At 45.1% G+C, this 15,277-nt stretch overlaps 1 protein-coding gene across 6 annotated transcripts in view; it reads right to left on the bottom strand.

The window, feature by feature from the left end:
- Window positions 1–15,277, bottom strand: part of dlgap1b (discs, large (Drosophila) homolog-associated protein 1b) — a 98,679-nt gene that overhangs the window by 71,424 nt on the left and 11,978 nt on the right. For 3 of the 6 annotated variants that reach the window (XM_076970243.1, XM_076970246.1, XM_076970248.1), the window contains exon 2: window positions 12,786–12,904. The exons of the other annotated variants lie outside the window; for them this stretch is intronic. The gene's annotated coding sequence lies outside the window, so the exon portion shown is untranslated. The remainder of the gene's footprint in view (window positions 1–12,785; window positions 12,905–15,277) is intronic. 6 annotated transcript variants of the gene reach the window in all.

Here is a 15,277-nt window from a genome sequence, read left to right on the forward strand (position 1 = left end):
TGACTAAAATAGGCCGTCTTGCTGTTCAGTAAATGAGCAGCTCACTACGGCAGGTTGTGACCTTTGAAGTCACTTCCTACTTATAATACCTTATAATGTATTTAAAGACGTCATCAAATCATCTCCCTCCTTGATGCGGTTCAGACTGCACGCACTGCGTAGATTGAGCAGCTCACGCCTCTGAGGTGGCTACAGTGGACAGTGTCACCTGCCTGCACTGGTCTTCAGCGGTTGAGGAATGGGCTGAAGCCTCCATCTTTCTTCAGGTCAAAGAAAATATCCGCTCGGGGGACATGGGGGGGGGGGGGGGGGTGTTTTGAAACCTGCTGCAATGCCTCTCAGACATTTTCCTACATAGCCGCTGACAGCCATGGACATGAAACAAGACGTGAGGAGGGATGGTGCCCACCAGAAGATCTTGCACAGTCTCCTGGGTGATGAGGAGACAGAAAGGAGCCTTTCAAAGACTTTTCGTGTCTTAGGCTGCATAGGGGAACAGCCATGTTGATAAGCGAGGGAACATGTGGGATTCTTGCAACTCGACACGGCAAGAGTGCAGACAGACGCAGGCTCGTCTCAGCTGTACATGTCCTTTCTACAACCTGCAGGATGGTCAATAACTGCTTTGAAACAGAAAACCCAAGTCATTAGACCTTCTTCCCACAGTAGCCCACAGAGCATCTGGTGAAGACTGATATCAGGGCAGCAACGGTAAAAGTGCTGGAGATGAGAGTAGGATAAAACACAAAAGACATTGAGGAAGACAACTATTACGTCGTGTAAGAGTGCCATCATACTTGGTAGGGTGATTCAGTATCAGGACGTTTACTGGCCGGTGAGGGTGAGGGAGTCAACTAAGCGGAGGGCGTTGGGGAGCGTTGGGGAGCGTTGGGGAGCATGCCCCAATCATGGAGGGTTGTTACTCAGAACCCCATTACCTCTTTCACAGCAGTGCCTAGATTGGAGAGGGGGCCGTGACGGTCCTTCCCGCCCCAGGAGTCTTCCCTGTCCTGACATGGCTGGTGTCAAACCAGCACCAGCTGGCTGACGGCTCCCCGCTTTACGACCGGATGCAGGAGCCTGAGCTGGACTCATCAGGCAGATAAATTCAAAGGGCAAAAAATATTTAGGAATAGTGCTAAATGGCCAAAGAGCAAACAACAGAGAAAGGTTTTTTAAAAAGGCTAGAGAAAGCCAGGAGAAAGGTAAATGTAGTTTACCAGACGAAAGGGCTCAGGCAGGACATGTTAACAAGAACATGATAAGAAAGGCAAAGAAACAAGAGAACTTTAGTTCAAATAGTGACAGCTGGACTTCTGTCTGGAGGCCTAACTGACTGCTTCAATAATATTTTGACTGTGTGTAGCCTATGTGACCATATCAATGCTAATATTACTAATATGCTAATATTACTTTCATGTAACTGTGAATATGGGGTTATTTGTCAGGTTAGCCAGATGAGAAATCTTATTTAGCTCACTTTCAATGGCAAATGAATGAATAGAGATAAGATGAATGCTTTTCTTTTATGCAAACTGATAAGTGTACTAACACAAGAATTACCATGGCTGAATCTATATTGCACGACCCAGCACTGGCAAAAGAAATTCTGCCCAACAGCTGTGAAAAAATTAACCATGTGATGAAAACAGAAATGTCTTGTTTGCAGTGTGGCTCAAGTTTAAGTAACTGTAGAACATCTAACTGGCTGGAACAAAAACAAATTAATCATAATGACATTTTAAAAGAGGACATGTTGTGAAAAATTCACATTTTCAGTGTTTGTGCACATATTTTGGACGTCTGGAGTGCCTACCAACCCACAGACTGTGAAACATGACAGTCTGTTCTCGGCTGCCAGCAGAAAACAAGGACTAAAAACAAGCTGCTCAGATTTGGCTCCTTTATACGTGTCACTAATTTAGTCAGTAGAACTGTACCACACTTTACACCTGTCTCCACCTATGGCTTGAGAACTACCGGTGCAAAGGTGTGCGACTTTTTTGGTCTACAAAGTACTGGACAAACAATCGGTCCATCATTATGTCAAAGCTAAGAGATAAGGACTGTTGTTGGTTGCACAGACCAGCACAAAGTGATATATCAGCGTCCAGCCTCAGAGGACAGAAGAGCTGAGTGGATAAAGTTTCGTTTTGATGGCAATATCGAAGCTACAGTAGGCAAAAACCTCTAGTTATGTGTGCGCTAACCATTTGGTGTGGCAAAACAGCTGACGAGGAAAATGTGGGCAGATAAGTGTTTTTAAAACACTATGTGTATATGTGTTCCTTTGACCAATGGCTAATGCCAACACGTGAAGTAGCAAAGAGATGTAATTTTCAATAGTCATTTGTGTTACATGCTACAGGACCCACAATAACATATATGACATTAGATTGGTAGCTAGCCAATTGAATGTAAGATGAACTTCATCTTATCAACATGTGAATGTGAGAGTAAAGATTACAGTTGTGTTACTCAGGTAGCTAGCCAGCTAATCAGAGGTTAGTGTCTTTAGCCTGTTGTGTTAGGAGAAAAAATGCTTTTGGCAAAAGGGTGTGTGTGTGTGTGTGTGTGTGTGTGTGAGAGAGAGAGAGAGAGAGAGAAGAGCTGATCTCAGAAAAATCAGGGCATGATAATGTATAACTATATAAGATTCATATATATGATTTCACACTGTATTTATTCAGGCAGTCATGTGTCTCTCAGTGTTCATGACATTGACTGTATATATATAGTGATTGATCCTTGTAGTATTTTGATCGAAACATGTCAAAGACATTTCATTAAGACCACAGGCAACTGTGTCAACTTGTGTAAAAGGAGTGTAATAGGTACCATTTAAGTAATTGCCAGTACAAATTGGGTGATCTCATTTATGATCATGCTTCTACTATTGCTATTAGTGCTGTGTGTCATTTAACATAAGTACGCAAGCACATCTTACTGTGTATAATTAACTAGGCCAGGCAACCTAAAGGCACCACATTAAAATACATGTTTTGAATGTACACAGATAAAACCAGACACATATCTAACAGTGCCATAAGTCCATTACAAATATGGAAGACTCATTGACTTGTAGATATCTCATTTCCTTCAATGTCATTTTGTGGAGAAACATTTGCTGGTTAAAAAGAAATGCATTTTTTTTAATTACTGTATTACATTTAACTGTGTTGATCTGCCATTGTTTACTATGTGCTGTTGGGTTCTTTCTTGTTCTAGAAACCACCACCTCTTCCCTCTTTTCTCCCTCTCAGCAGAATGCTCTATTTATAGCTCCGTTTCTTGTTGGACTTCAATTTCTTTCTTTTGCTCTGTCCACATATAGTCAAACATCCATCCATCTATCCATCCATCCACAAATCTATCCATCCTCTATCCCAATGCTTGATTTAGCCGCTGCCATGGGGTTTGAGTCTCTGCCGGTGGTTATAGGAGGCCACGTAAATGTCACAATGCCTTCCGTCTCAGTGTGTGTTTGCTGTGTGTATTAGTGGGTGCAAGTGCATGTGTGTGTGTGTGTGTGTGTGTGTGTGTGCTCTACCGGGCGTGAAATTAAATCTGGCAGAGTTTTAGGGCCCAGCCTCGTATGGGCATCTCCTCAGAAGGCCATGGGTACACTGTGCGTGTGTTATGACTGAATCACCACACCCTCCCCCCTCAACGGTGTATTTATATGAGCGAGAAGAGCTGGAGCTAAATGTGTCACTCCTGACCGGTGTAGTCCTCCTCCGTGTGAACACCAGTACATATAATCACCCTACTTGTGCTCCATATCAGCATACACATACAGCAAAGTTGAATTAGAGTGTGTGTGGGGAGAGAGGGAGAGAGAGAGAGAGAGAGAGAGAGAGAGAGAGAGAGAGAGAGAGAGAGAGATGCAAGTATGTAGCTCTTCCTTATCTATGCTAGTTTTCTTACCTTTATGTTTGTGTCTTTTTATGTGAATGTCTCTTGGTGTAAATGACAGTTTATTCTTTTCTGCTGTTTCAAGTTAGAATGAGGACAAAACAGACAATACCAGGAAGAGGAAACCTGGCAGACTTCAACACACCCTGTCTCGTAAACCTTTGACAAAAAGGCTTTGGTTTCTTTAGTTCATGTTCCAAAAATATCCGACATGGCTGAAACTACACGGCAATTATTTCGATTCTTTTGTGTAACATGAAAATAATAACAGTCAACAAGCACGTTCTGACCAAGACTAAAGGGTTTTAGGTCACCATGTTCTGATCAAGACTAAAGGGTTTTAGGTCATCACACCATGGTAAAAAAACAAAAACACTTCCATATCTGTGCTTCCTGCATATTAGTCTTAGTCTTAGTCTTAGTCCAGTGGTTCTGTCTCCTCTGTGCTCGCTCATTTGTTACACCTTGTGTCATGCTGATTGGTGAAGTGTTAGATATACCGCATGGAACATCCCCGTGATCCAGCCATCCGACGGCAGTCAGTCCGTCCTACATCAGAGTCTGTACCTCCTCTGGCGGGCCGTCCGTCCACATTAGCAGCGGGAGGAGCAGGTCTCCCTCTGGCCTCAGAGAGGCAGCTCTGATGCCCTACGGTGGCTCCAGAATGTCTCTTCTCACAGCCTCTTCTCCCCTTGTTCCCCCCTGTGGGTTCACGCACCGAAGGAATGACCTAAAAACGCTGAACCTTCCACACGTATCAGTCTTAAACACTGTCTACTGTCAGAAGGATGGATGTCGTTTCCAAACAACAGCGCTGTGATTCGTTTCCAATGGAGACAAAGCGCTTATGTAATCCTCCGTCTTATTTGTTTTACCTTATTGTTTAATTATCATTCATTATTAATAATCATCATCGTTGGCAGGAGAGAGTTTATAATCAGCAGGAAGGAGTGTTCCTTCTTCAGCACATCATCATCATCACTAAAATGTCTCTGTGTATCGTCTCTGCTTTTGTTATAGTACAATTATAATAATCATTACAATAAAATTACACACTCCACAGGCAAAATATTACTGAAGAACTCAAATGTTGCAAAAGCAAATCATAAGAATAAAATTGATATATTAAAAAAATAATACTATGTTTTGTAGTCAGGTGATTCACCTTTTGCCTCTGTGATATACATCAGTGCATCACAAAATCCAAAACTAAATCCTGTATCTTTAAAGAAGTTTTAGCTAATCCATATGTGAAACTCCTCCACGTTACCAAATCAGATTAAGGACTTGGTGTTCTCGTCTCATTTGAATAATGGACATCGGGTGTTTATGTGCAGAGAGCAGATAAAACAAATTCTAGTTTTCTATTTTCCATTCTGGATTTAAGAGCTCAAACAAAGTCAAAGGGATCAGGTCAGATTACAGTGCAGAAGTCTCATATGAGACTGGATATCTTAGAGACTGGATTAGCCACTACTCCCACCAAGAGGGACAGCGCTAATGTAGCTAATGTAGCTAATGTAGCCAGATCGCGGGTTTTGACATGACGCGTCACTAATGAGACAGACAGGTGTTGAGGGTCCCCGTTAACAACGCCGATCACAGATCTCTCGCCTTTACCCGAGCGCTCTCAGGACAGGTAGTCGACACAGAGCGTCAGGATTAAGTGCAGAGATAAAGATCCTAACAGACCAGTCAAGGGGAAAAGATGATGACAGAAGAGACCATACAAAAAACTGCCATATGAGGCCTGGCGGTTCTGTTGGACTGGAAACTGTGGCCGCTTCGACTATTCTGTTCGGCCGTTCTGTTTTTGTGGTCAGGGCCGGAGTGGGCCACTTTTTCAGCCCGGGAGTTTCATGTCCAAATCCGGCCCAAAATTATTTTTCCCTCCCAATCGGCCCAAACTAGAGACTGACATGAGCCGGCCCATCGGGAATCCTCCCGAATCTCCCGATTAGCCACTCCGGCTCTGTTTGTGGTTGTTTCTCTCGTTCTGTTTCTGTCATTTGTCTTTCTATCCTTCTGCAGCCTTCTTCCTTGAAACTCATCTTTCTTCTGTCCCATGAGAGTTGCGGGGGTCTGCGTCACCTCCCCAAGTCTTCCTCCTATTCCTCTTCTTCCTCTTCCTCTATGTTTCAGGAAGAACCACATATGGGCGTGGTCTTATAAGATTTAAATGCTCAGGATTTTAAAATGTATATAAATATGAAATACATAATTTCACTTTTCATGTGAAACATAATTTCACATCATTACATCTCAATATAAAAAATACAAAATATACAGTATATGGAATTTCAGGCATACACACACACACACACACACCTGAGATTAAATTAGAAGAGGCAGTGTTGACTATTCATTTGGCCTGGTCACATTTCGGCTCACCAACATCTGCATACTATCATTAATCTTCGTTTTTCACACCTTGATTGGATAATAAAGTCTGTCATGGCATCCTGTTTGGGGCAGGAGTGGCTACTTTATCCTTACATTCTGGTCAATAGACCTCAACTCATTAGTATCAGATACATGTACATACGCAGAGCGGAAACGCGGGGGGACGCAAATGCTGAGACAGGACGGACAGGTGAGGGCGGGGCTAGACGTGACAGTAGTGAGGGCGGGGCTAGACGTGACTGTAGTGAGGGCGGGGCTAGACGTGACCGTAGTGAGGGCGGGGCTAGACGTGACCGTAGTGAGGGCGGGGCTAGACGTGACAGTAGTGAGGGCGGGGCTAGACGTGACAGTAGTGAGGGCGGGGCTAGACGTGACTGTAGTGAGGGCGGGGCTAGACGTGACAGTAGTGAGGGCGGGGCTAGACGTGACAGTAGTGAGGGCGGGGCTAGATGTGACAGTAGTGAGGGCGGGGCTAGACGTGACTGTAGTGAGGGCGGGGCTAGACGTGACTGTAGTGAGGGCGGGGCTAGACGTGACTGTAGTGAGGGCGGGGCTAGACGTGACAGTAGTGAGGGCAGGGCTAGACGTGACAGTAGTGAGGGCGGGGCTAGACGTGACAGTAGTGAGGGCGGGGCTAGATGTGACAGTAGTGAGGGCGGGGCTAGACGTGACTGTAGTGAGGGCGGGGCTAGACGTGACTGTAGTGAGGGCGGGGCTAGACGTGACTGTAGTGAGGGCGGGGCTAGACGTGACTGTAGTGAGGGCGGGGCTAGACGTGACCGTAGTGAGGGCGGGGCTAGACGTGACAGTAGTGAGGGCGGGGCTAGACGTGACAGTAGTGAGGGCGGGGCTAGACGTGACTGTAGTGAGGGCGGGGCTAGACGTGACAGTAGTGAGGGCAGGGCTAAATGTGACAGTAGTGAGGGCGGGGCTAGACGTGACTGTAGTGAGGGCGGGGCTAGATGTGACTGTAGTGAGGGCGGGGCTAGATGTGACTGTAGTGAGGGCGGAGCTAGATGTGACAGTAGTGAGGGCAGGGCTAGACGTGACTGTAGTGAGGGCGGGGCTAGACGTGACTGTAGTGAGGGCGGGGCTAGATGTGACAGTAGTGAGGGCAGGGCTAGACGTGACTGTAGTGTGGGCGGGGCTAGAGGTGACTGTAGTGAGGGCGGGGCTAAATATGACTGTAGTGTGTTTTCTAATTAACATTTCTTTTTTTCCCAACAAAAATGTGCTTTTTGAGTTGCAAAATCTTTATTATATAGTACATATGACATATGTATACCTCATGTCAGCATTACTTGACTGGACCTTAAATTATAATTAAAAGCACAGGTTTGCTCTTTCTCATTGCATGGTTTATTAAAATCTGAATTTCCCCATCACTTATAATCATTCATATCACAACCTGTCACAACGCAACAGGAACAGAGCCCAAACACACCAGAGAACAGCACAAAAAACTCCAGAGACCAGCAGCTTGGTAAGAGGTGCCAGTCAAAACACCAAGAGGCTAGAGAGAAGATTTACAAAAAATATGTAATCCAAAAAACCAGGGAAGAGGAAAATAAGCAAAGATAAAAACTGCTGAACTACAGAATCACCAGATGAACCTCTAAGTTGGCCTCAGGCAAATAGTCCTTCACAAAGACAGAGAGGTAAATAAGAAGTGCATATGGGAATGTGGTCATTGAGAACAAGTTGGTATTCAGAGAGAGTTTGTATTCATGTGAAGGTGGTCTGGATGGCCAGTGTCTGTTAGCACGGGTCTGTTGGCCAGGGTCTGTTGGCCAGGGTCTGTATGGCCAGGGTTTGAAATGGAGAGGTTTGCAAACATGACACAACGTGATGATGACTGTAGGATTTGAGAAACTACTTCTCCCTGGACACATTAAGGCAATTCTTTAAGTCTTCCAAAACCCTAACAATCCACAAATTTTAAGCACAGATTTACAGACATTTGTGTATTTAATTCAGAACATGTTCTGAATATCAGTGATTATTCAGAGTTGCTTCTTTAGAACTACACCTACAAGTCTGACTATCCTGAATTTACCATTTTCCAAGAAGAGCATTTTGAAGGCTAAAACCTTTCCCACTGAACTAGGTTTAAAACCAGTGATAAACCAGTGATAAACCAGTGATAAACCAATGATAACTGGTGAGGTGTCCTTACTACTAACACTTGTTCTTCATGTTGCATTATATGCTGATAGATCACAACCCTTTAAGATATTCTTTAAGGAACGTCTGCTGCAGAGCTCAAAGCTCCACCTGCTCTCTCTACCTACTCTCTCCACCTACTCTCTCCACCTGCTCTCTCCACCTGCTCTCTCCACCTGCTCTCTCCACCTGCTCTCCCCACCTGCTCTCTCCACCTGCTCTCCCCACCTGCTCTCTCCACCTGCTCTCCCCACCTGCTCTCTCCACCTGCTCTCCCCACCTGCTCTCTCCACCTGCTCTCTCCACCTACTCCACCTGCTCTCTCCACCTACTCTCTCCACCTGCTCTCTCCACCTGCTCTCTCCACCTTCTTTCTCCACCTACTCCACCTGCTCTCTCCACCTTGAGTCAGGTGTGTGTGTGTGTGTGTGTGTGTGTGTGTGTGTGTGTGTGTCCGCACATTGGCTACATCAGATCTGTTTTGTATGTTGTTGTTTCAAGAGCAGCAGAACTGACAGTACAGATGTGTGTGTGTTAGCCATGATGTACCTCCCAAAGACACGTGCTAACATGCTAACAATAACACAATGACATGCTCCAATTTTGCCTTCCTATTTCCTACTATGTCTGTAGCACATGTTCAATTACCATGGAGACTAATTTCAGAACATTTCCCTGCAATTACAAAAGAAGAATAAATGTTAACTCAAAACACACTGTAGAGGCCTAGAGGCAATTGTTGGGCTAGCTCAAAACATGAGCGCTTTTCAGTGGGAGCTTTTTGTAAATGAAGCAGTCAATCTGTAGAAGATGGGACTACTTTTTGCAAGGGAAGGATCTGTGGCACAATCAAAGCGCCTCTGCCTGATCATGGAGGCATATCACAAAGCCTTAGGGAAAGTCAAGTCAATGAAACTCAGGCTGCTTTGCAATGTTGCTGAAATTATCAAAACTTGCACAAAGCTTCGATAAGCCATGCAGGCGTGTCTCATCCTGGATCTCCTCTATAGGTATCAGTGTACAACCAGTCATGCAGGCGTGTCTCATCCTGGACCTCCTCTATAGGTTTCAGTGTACAACCAGTCATGCAGGCATTTCTCATCCTGGACCTCCTCTATAGGTTTCAGTGTACAACCAGTCATGCAGGCATTTCTCATCCTGGACCTCCTCTATAGGTATCAGTGTACAACCAGTCATGCAGGCATTTCTCATCCTGGACCTCCTCTATAGGTATCAGTGTACAACCAGTCATGCAGGCGTGTCTCATCCTGGACCTCCTCTATAGGTATCAGTGTACAACCAGTCATGCAGGCATTTCTCATCCTGGACCTCCTCTATAGGTTTCAGTGTACAACCAGCACTTTTATTCTCGACAGCCCAGAATAACACAAAAGGAAAGACAGTACAGGTGTTTGAGGGCTGATCTAAACTGATTCATTGACTGATTGCAAATCAATAGGAACAATTTAGCCCTTACTGTTGTGTGTGTGTGTGTGTGTGTGTGTGTGTGTGTGTGTGTGTGTGGCTGAAATATTCATAACTGATCATTATGACATAGTAATTACGAGACCTTGCTGCAGGTCCTACAAGTTTTGCTGTTTAGTCATATCTTTTTCCCTACAAGCCAGTGGCCTAATACTGGAGCAGAACACTAGTGCGGGACATTAGTACAGAACACTGGAGCAGAACACTAGTACGGGCCATTAGTACAGAACACTGGAGCAGAACACTAGTGCGGGACATTAGTACAGAACACTGGAGCAGAACACTAATGCGGGACATTAGTACAGAACACTGGAGCAGAACACTAGTACGGGACATTAGTACAGAACACTGGAGCAGAACACTAGTACGGGACATTAGTACAGAACACTGGAGCAGAACACTAGTGCGGGACATTAGTACAGAACACTGGAGCAGAACACTAATGCGGGACATTAGTACAGAACACTGGAGCAGAACACTAGTATGGGCCATTAGTACAGAACACTGGAGCAGAACACTAGTACAGGACATTAGTACAGAACACTGGAGCAGAACACTAATGCGGGACATTAGTACAGAACACTGGAGCAGAACACTAGTACGGGCCATTAGTACAGAACACTGGAGCAGAACACTAGTACGGGACATTAGTACAGAACACTAGAGCAGAACACTAGTGCGGGACATTAGTACAGAACACTGGAGCAGAACACTAGTGCGGGACATTAGTACAGAACACTGGAGCAGAACACTAGTGCGGGACATTAGTACAGAACACTGGAGCAGAACACTAGTGCGGGACATTAGTACAGAACACTGGAGCAGAACACTAGTGCGGGACATTAGTACAGAACACTGGAGCAGAACACTAGTACGGGCCATTAGTACAGAACACTGGAGCAGAACACTAGTACGGGCCATTAGTACAGAACACTGGAGCAGAACACTAGTACGGGACATTAGTACAGAACACTAGAGCAGAACACTAGTACGGGCCATTAGTACAGAACACTGGAGCAGAACACTAGTGCGGGACATTAGTACAGAACACTGGAGCAGAACACTAGTACGGGCCATTAGTACAGAACACTGGAGCAGAACACTAGTACGGGCCATTAGTACAGAACACTGGAGCAGAACACTAGTACGGGCCATTAGTACAGAACACTGGAGCAGAACACTAGTGCGGGACATTAGTACAGAACACTGGAGCAGAACACTAATGCGGGACATTAGTACAGAACACTGGAGCAGAACACTAGTGCGGGACATTAGTACAGAACACTAGAGCAGAACACTAGTACGGGACATTAGTACAGAACACTGGAGCAGAACACTAGTACGGGACATTAGTACAGAACACTAGAGCAGAACACTAGTACGGGCCATTAGTACAGAACACTAGAGCAGAACACTAGTACGGGCCATTAGTACAGAACACTGGAGCAGAACACTAGTACGGGACATTAGTACAGAACACTAGAGCAGAACACTAGTACGGGCCATTAGTACAGAACACTGGAGCAGAACACTAGTGCGGGCATTAGTACAGAACACTGGAGCAGAACACTAGTACGGGACATTAGTACAGAACACTGGAGCAGAACACTAGTGCGGGACATTAGTACAGAACACTGGAGCAGAACACTAGTACGGGCCATTAGTACAGAACACTGGAGCAGAACACTAGTACGGGCCATTAGTACAGAACACTAGAGCAGAACACTAGTGCGGGACATTAGTACAGAACACTGGAGCAGAACACTAGTGCGGGACATTAGTACAGAACACTGGAGCAGAACACTAGTGCGGGACATTAGTACAGAACACTGGAGCAGAACACTAGTGCGGGACATTAGTACAGAACACTGGAGCAGAACACTAGTGCGGGACATTAGTACAGAACACTGGGGCAGAACACTAGTACGGGCCATTAGTACAGAACACTAGAGCAGAACACTAGTGCGGGACATTAGTACAGAACACTGGAGCAGAACACTAGTACGGGCCATTAGTACAGAACACTGGAGCAGAACACTAGTGCGGGACATTAGTACAGAACACTGGAGCAGAACACTAGTACGGGCCATTAGTACAGAACACTGGAGCAGAACACTAGTGCGGGACATTAGTACAGAACACTAGAGCAGAACACTAGTGCGGGACATTAGTACAGAACACTGGAGCAGAACACTAGTGCGGGACATTAGTACAGAACACTGGAGCAGAACACTAGTGCGGGACATTAGTACAGAACACTGGAGCAGAACACTAGTGCGGGACATTAGTACAGAACACTGGAGCAGAACACTAGTACGGGACATTAGTACAGAACACTGGAGCAGAACACTAGTGCGGGACATTAGTACAGAACACTAGAGCAGAACACTAGTACGGGCCATTAGTACAGAACACTAGAGCAGAACACTAGTGCGGGACATTTGTACAGAACACTAGAGCAGAACACTAGTGCGGGACATTAGTACAGAACACTGGAGCAGAACACTAGTGCGGGACATTAGTACAGAACACTGGAGCAGAACACTAGAGCAGAACACAACGGGGGAACTATAGTGGAGAAGTCTGGAACAGGACACTAGTGCAGAATGTTAGTGCTAAACACTAGTACAGAACACTGGAGCAGATTGCCTGTGCAGAAAACTAAAGCAAAACCCTGGAATGCTAGTGCAGTACACTGCTGCAGAACACGGCTGTTAAAATGCCCCTATTAGCTCAAACCCAGGCCCTTCAACTGGTGTCAGTATCAGATCAACAGTGCACTGGGAGAGGCTACAGTTACGGTCAGAAGTTCACCCCACCTTGATCTGCCTCGATCTCTCCCCTCTTCTGTCAGATCCAACACCTCTGAGTCGGGCCTCCTCCCGACACACTTCCGCCCACCTCCTCCCGAGAGGGGGAGGCCAGCTCGAGGACCAGGCTTACCGACGGAGTGAAAAGAAAACGAGATTCTGGAGTAAATCACAGATCCGAGAGGAAGGATGTGAGCACTAGCACACTTCAGTTAAGGGCCCTAGCTTGCATTCTGGAGGATACCCTCCTGTGTGTCAAAGTGCATTCCTGGAGGGTCACAGCAGTGCAGAGCTTATGGTCCTGCTCCCTCCAACACACCTGAATGCACTCAGTAGCTAAGTGTTAAGCCCTTTGTGACTGGAGTCAGGTGTTAGAACCAGAGAGCAGCTGCCGGAGATCTGTGGTCCTTCAGGGGCGCAGACTGACACCACCGTCAAACGGCCTAACCGGCGAAAGGGGGCTTGGCAAGGCAGTGAAAGAGAAGGATTATGTCAAAAACCCAGAAGATTTATGGGATTGAAATGCACAATGCTCCACGATGTCATGGGAGTACGCCCTGAAGTACCAAGAAGTTTGATGTTGGGTTCTTTTCCCGCCCCTAAATGTACCATGAAGGTTGTCGAAAGAAGAACCGAATGACAGTTGGGTTGCGGCCCACGTTGCGATTTGAGTGCCGTGTGAGGTGAAGTGTGATGAAGAGTGCAGCATCATCATCATCTGTAGTGTCCCCTCAGGCTAACAGCTCAGCGTGAAGAGAGCCCTCAGGCTAGGCTAAACCACACAGCAGTGCATACTCAATACTGTTAGAATATCCCCAGGCACAGTGGAACGCAGTCAGTGGTGATAGTAACACACCCCCTGCCCACACACACACACACACACACACACACACACACACACCATAATACATTTACTTCATACTACAACAACATGGAGGACACCATTCACAGAACTGGAAACACACAACCATGTGCAGTGTAGTTCTTCTAAAAGAAACTGGATATCTTAAGCTCACTACGCCTTAGACACAAACTGTTTTTAGAAACCACCCATCGCATGTTGGAAATGTTTTAAGAGGCATTTCATTGAGAGAAATGATTACAAATACATGTGCTCACACATATTTAAAAAATATGTGAATAATTAAATGCACTACAAAAAACATACTATTTGGATAAAGGTAATTTAAACACAATACTGTTAATAAATTCAATGGGATTAATAACTTAATACAATTACCGTTTACTGTGTTTTAATAATACAAATAGGCCTAATACTAATGTTTACAATGTTGGGGTCTGTTATGACCGAAATTCCTTTTAATACACACCTGCACACTGGTGTAAACACATTCATTATTGACGGCCTTCATAAGGGGGAAAAACGATCCGGTCAGGAGCGCCTCTCGAGAACGAGCGTGTTCCGGAAAGAGAGAAAAGGGCACGAAGAGATTCTTTGGGATTAAAATAAAAGCTTAAATATGAAAAATATATAATATATTTCTATTCCTTTAAACATCTGAAAATCTTTGGTCCGTTTATGTTCCCTAGACTGAAAAGCGCATCAGAACGTATTGCAGTGTGAGCACATGCATGAGTGTGTAGCATTTACATAGCTTTTAAGTTTAGCAGTAATGTCACACAAAGTCAGCAAGCTTTCTTTATTCTCTCTCTCTCTCTCTCTCTCTCTCTCTCTCTCTCTCTCTCTCTCTCTCTCTCTCTCTCTCATATGCACCCAGTTAGCCTTTCTCTATAGACTAGTAAAACAGATCTTGCTTTCAGGATATGAGAAGCTGTTGTATTTGTAACTTTAGTGAATCTACAATTTGTATTTCGTTATAGAGATTTGTTAATTTTAGCATTTCACAATGTCCTATGGTTATGAAAATATAACTACAGAGTGGTGGGCCTACATCTGGAATGCTACTTTTGTTTTTTAAAAAAAGCTGTTGAATCTGTCAAGTTTTTTTTTTTACTAAGGATGCAATAAATGCAAGCAAGTCGTAGGGACAAACGTGTGTGTGCAGAGCGTCATGTGTGTTCCTGGATCAGGTTCACTGGCCCCGCAGCTCCACTGTTTTCCCAAAGTCATGCATTTAGAGAAGCCTGCCAGAGCATGGGCCAACTACTGGGTTTATTGCTATTATCGCACAAGTCTAATCATCGTTTATGATCTATTTCTGCAACAGTGTGTATTTACCAAGTCATTTTCTTTAACGCATTAACTGCACCCGTATTTTGTTTTATGTGCGTAAAGGCCTTAATTGGGCTATCGCGATAAACTTCTTTTCGAAACGATCAAAGGCGAATGAACCGGCGTGTAACTGCGTGTTTACGTGACAAATCCGGTTCTGTTGAAAACCCACAATCAACAGTTCGGTCCCTCGTCGCCGCTCGCGTGGTTCCGAATGGAATAAAGAGCCGCCAAGTGAAACATGTGAAACGCGTCTGCGCACAAAGCCCATCATTCCACACAGCTGTTAAAACTGCCAAAGTCGTTT

This window comes from Brachyhypopomus gauderio, chromosome 13 (genome assembly GCF_052324685.1).
Source record: "Brachyhypopomus gauderio isolate BG-103 chromosome 13, BGAUD_0.2, whole genome shotgun sequence".
NCBI classification, from domain to species: domain Eukaryota; kingdom Metazoa; phylum Chordata; class Actinopteri; order Gymnotiformes; family Hypopomidae; genus Brachyhypopomus; species Brachyhypopomus gauderio.